Source organism: Siniperca chuatsi, linkage group LG15 (genome assembly GCF_020085105.1).
Source record: "Siniperca chuatsi isolate FFG_IHB_CAS linkage group LG15, ASM2008510v1, whole genome shotgun sequence".
Lineage (NCBI taxonomy): Eukaryota > Metazoa > Chordata > Actinopteri > Centrarchiformes > Sinipercidae > Siniperca > Siniperca chuatsi.
In genome coordinates, this window is record NC_058056.1 from 3,381,134 (window position 1) to 3,386,263 (window position 5,130).

Here is a 5,130-nt window from a genome sequence, read left to right on the forward strand (position 1 = left end):
TGGTACAGGAAGAAGTCTGCATCCTTCAAGAAAAACATGATTTTCATGCAGGACAATGCTCCATCACACGCGTCCAAGTACTCCACAGCGTGGCTGGCAAGAAAGGGTATAAAAGAAGAAAATCTAATGATATGGCCTCCTTGTTCACCTGATCTGAACCCCATTGAGAACCTGTGGTCCATCATCAAATGTGCGATTTACAAGGAGGGAAAACAGTACACCTCTCTGAACAGTGTCTGGGAGGCTGTGGTTGCTGCTGCACGCAATGTTGATGGTGAACAGATCAAAACACTGACAGAATCCATGGATGGCAGGCTTTTGAGTGTCCTTGCAAAGAAAGGTGGCTATATTGGTCACTGATTTGTTTTTGTTTGGTTTTGAATGTCAGAAATGTATATTTGTGAATGTTGAGATGTTATATTGGTTTCACTGGTAAAAATAAATAATTGAAATGGGTATAAATTTGTTTTTTGTTAAGTTGCCTAATAATTATGCACAGTAATAGTCACCTGCACACACAGATATCCCCCTAAAATAGCTAAAACTAAAAACTACTTCCAAAAATATTCAGCTTTGATATTAATGAGTTTTTTGTGTTCATTGAGAACATGGTTGTTGTTCAATAATAAAATTAATCCTCAAGAATACAACTTGCCTAATAATTCTGCACTCCCTGTATATGATAAAATAAATTACATACAGTGCATCCAGAAAGTATTCAAAGCATCAAGCACGTCACTTTATCCACATTTTGTTATGTTACAGCCTTATTCCAAAATGGATTAAATTCATTATTTTCCTCAAAATTCTACAAACAATACAACATAATGACAATGTGAAAGAAATGTTTGAAATTTTTTGCAAAATTAAAAATACAAACCAAAAAAAGATCACATGTACATAAGGCTTCCATCTGGCCACTCCACCATGCAGGCCTGATTGGTGGAGTGCTCTCCTCTCTCTACAAAGGAACGCTGAAGCTCTGTTAGAGTGACCATCGGGTTCTCAGTCACCTCCCTGATTAAGGCCCTTCTCCCCGATCGCTCAGTTTGGCAGGGCAGCCAGCTCTAGGAAGAGACCTGGTGGTTCCAAACTTCTTCCATTTACAGATGATGGAGGCCACTGTGCTCATTGGGACCTTCAATGCTGCAGAAATTTCTCTGTACTCTTCCCCAGATCTGTGCCTTGATGCAATCCTGTCTCAGCAGTCTACAGACAATTCCTTGGACTTCATGGCTTGGTTTGCGCTCTGACATGCACTGTTAACTGTGGGACCTTATATAGACAGGTGTGTGCCTTTCCAAATCATGTCCAATCATCTGAATTTACCACAGGTGGACTCCAATCAAGTTGTAGAAACATCTCAAGTATGATCAGTGGAAACAGAATGCACCTGAGCTCAATTTTGAGTGTCATGGCAAAGGCTGTGAATACTTATGTACATGTGATTTTTTGTTATTAATTTTTAATAGCAGACAGTGAGCAATGGACTTCACATGACAATATTCACAACTTCCATTCAGTTTCATGAAAAACCGTTTTGATCCTTACAAACTAAAGGAATATAAATAATCGAGAAATGGACACATATTCTGACTTTCTGACTGTTTCAAAGGTAGAGAGTCGCCACTTTTTTTTCCGTAAAATAAATTTAATGGTTGAATTGTAGCGATTTGAAACATTTATATTTGTACAGTATGTGCAATCTAAGCATCTTAGAACAAGCGGGCAACCCGGTGAGCTATGAGGGTTTTATACGTCCAAAGAACTTGTATAAAAAACAGACCTGGCGGCTAATTGCGTTCATTTGTCAAAACGTGTAGCCACACCCGGCCAGTAAAAGGGACTCTACGTTAAATTGGGGCTCTGCTTTTAATTGAAGTTTTACAGTATGTCTCTGTCAACCCTGAAACGTAAAATTGACAATGAAAACCGTCAGTTTAACCCTGCCTGGACTAGTAAGTGCTTGTTTATTTTACTGCCATCTCCAAATGCCAAACCAATGTGTATAATTTGTGTGTTGTGGTAGTTAAAGAATATAATATTCCGAGGCACCACACTGCTAAAAAAAAGGTTTTAAATAAGCTGCTGAAAATGTCTGGCCCATCTACATGTCCTGGTTTTAAAATCTGACCCAATTGAATTTGTAATTCAATAGCCCTGTCTTAGGGTCTTGATCCATGAATGGAGTTTGCGTAGTTGTCATCACGTACCTAACGTTAAGTTTGAAACTTCAGTCATATGATAACCGGTGGTTGTATATGGAGGGAGATGGTAACCTCTGTCTCTTTTCAAAGATGGTCTTTCAGATGTGAATGTCCTCTTGATCTTTCTCTGGTCATTCACTGACTCCTGGTTGATGACCTTTGACCTCTTCCCAGTGGATTCTGTAAGCAGTTTTGATCTGGTGTCCACAGGGAGCTGATGTCTGTTTGCAGTGTTCATCCAGTCTCTGAACACTGAGATGTGGTTGAAAGCTCAAAAAAAGCTAGTTAATTTATATATTTTGTCACATATACTGATCCCAAGGTCAAAAATGAACTTCAGTGCTCAACACATTCATTTTGTTTTGTCCTGTGAGTTGGCTTGCAAGCATCAGTGGTCAGCAGCTGAGCTTCCCAAGGTGTTTTTTTCCCCCCAAATGAGATTATGTGATGACTGATGCTTTTTCTTTTTTGCACATAGTGTAAGCAGCTTTACTGCAGCAGTTGCCTATCCCACCTCTAGACTACTGTCCTGTGCATGCAAAGTGAATGGTTAACTACTGTTAGTACTGTTGTAATATGAGACAAAGTGTAACATAGACCTTGATGACATTATTTACCCCAGTGACTATCAAATTACTGTCAAATGCAACAGCATCTGGATTCATGATGGATCTATTCAACGCTTCATTTGTATAGTCAGTATCCTTTTGCAGCCATTCACTTATTTCCAGTGTAATGTGATTCATTTCCATCTTTAGTGTTTGGTTACAACATTCACTCTGTTGGGATTTACAATGTTTAAAGGGGGCACCCACTTGTGTAGGTGCGATCAATTAATTATGGCTATCAGAATTATCAAAAGGGGGGCACCACTCTTCTTAAAGAAGAGAAATGATTAATTGAGTCATAAAATACACTGGCCGTCCGCCACAGTGAAGGATTCCAGGAGAAAGAGACAACAAAGCATTGCTGACCTTTTTATTAACCTAGTGACATCCGGGTCAAAAGTCAGACTGGCCAATGCTGCGTTCAGTGGCTCTCAGGATTGTGGGACAAAAGAGAATGCAGTCTCCTAACAAAAGTCCAATCACCAAAATGAATGAATTAATCTATGGAGTCCCAACAACTCCTTGGTTTTCTTTTATGCTAATGTCACTTCTCCTGTTTATCAGGCTATTATGACTTCTAGTCAGTGTTTTTGCACATATGCTGTAGTTTTTACTCTTTATTTTCTAATGACAGTAAAGAATAATAATTTGCCAAGAATCCTTTGTTTCATACTTGTCTTTTATGAAATGCATATTTAAAGGTGAAGGGGATAATGATGTCCTTTTTCTGACAGAAACAATTTTAGTCCTGAGATGACACTGTTGAAAACCACTTTAGCCTATGTTGAGATGCAGTTTTATTGTTTTCCACAGTGGGGCAGCCATTCCTAAGATTTGAAACCAATGGCCACCAAATGTGTACTCAGTGCGCAGTGTGATAGAAATCTGTGGCCAAACAATGTACTACAGAAGCACCTTCGTTTTATTTGTCAGTGAATCTACATCATAATGGCACTCATCAATTCTCAGAACAGCTCCATTGTAAGATAAGAAACTTTATTGATCCCATGCAGGGAAGTTGAAGTGTCACAGCAGCAAAAAGAAGCAATAGAACAGATTCATAGTATATATTAATAACCTTGAATGCTATGTACATTATGGATATCTACTCTATACAAAAAGTATTTTCAATGAGACATTGAAAAATACACCATACATAAGCAGTAACTACAAGTCTAGTGAGACAATAATTACAACTAACTGACAAAATGAGGAGGAAGGAGCTGCCCACAGCACTCTATGTAAGGGGTGGGAGGTGTTCATGATGGCCAGGAGTTTTGGCATCTTTCAGTTGTTGTGGAATTTACAGCAGGGCTTTGTCCACAGGATGTGATTGCCAGAATAGTATAGAAATTCAAGGTATGACTGTAACATGTTTATTAAGGTTATTGTAACCATTTTTTGTGAGACTGTTCTGATATTTGATTAAACAAAATGGTCAACATTTTGGGAAAATAACTTATTTGCTTTCTTGCTGAAGGTTGGATGACAAGATCAATATCAATCTCGAATTCAGTTCACTTCAGTTTAATTTTATTTATATAGCGGCAATTCATAACAGAAGTTATCTCATTGCACTTTTCCTATAGAGCAGAGCAGAGATCTAGACCGTGCTCTTTATTGTTTACAGAGACCCAACAAATCCCACCATGAGCAAGCACTTGGTGACAGTGGCAAGAAAAAACGTCCTTTTAAAAGGCAGAAACCTTGGCAGAACCAGAGTCAGTGTTGTGTTGGGTTTTGAGAGAGAGAGAGAGAGAGAGAGAGAGAGAAGGGGCGTGGGGGAGAGGGAAGCATAATGCAAAGTCCACCTAGAATTTTAAAATAGTAATAATGTAATGGTAGTGGTAATATTAATATTAATAAAGTAATAATAATAGGAATTATAGTCATAGGAATAATAATGATATTAATAGCAACAGAGCCAATAACAACAACTGTAGTAGCAATAGTCGAGCAGGAACATGGGTACAGTAGGTGGGCCACAACCAAAGATCCAGTCTCTGCAGCTCCGGAGGTAGAAATACCTGCTGAAAGCGACAGAAGGAGAGAGGAGAGAAACAAGAAAGCACAAAACTACGGGAGAGAGGAGATGTCGAGTTAGTAACATACAGTAATGGGATTAAAATGCATACAGATGGAGAGGGAGAAGAGGAAAGAGGTGCATCATGGGAAGTCTCCCAGCAGTCTAGGCCTAGAGCAGCATAACTAATCAGAAATACTTTAAGGGATGGTTCAGGACTCACCCAAGCCAGCCCTAACTATAAGCTTTATCAAAGAGGAAAGTCTTAAGCCTACTCTTAAATGTGGAGATG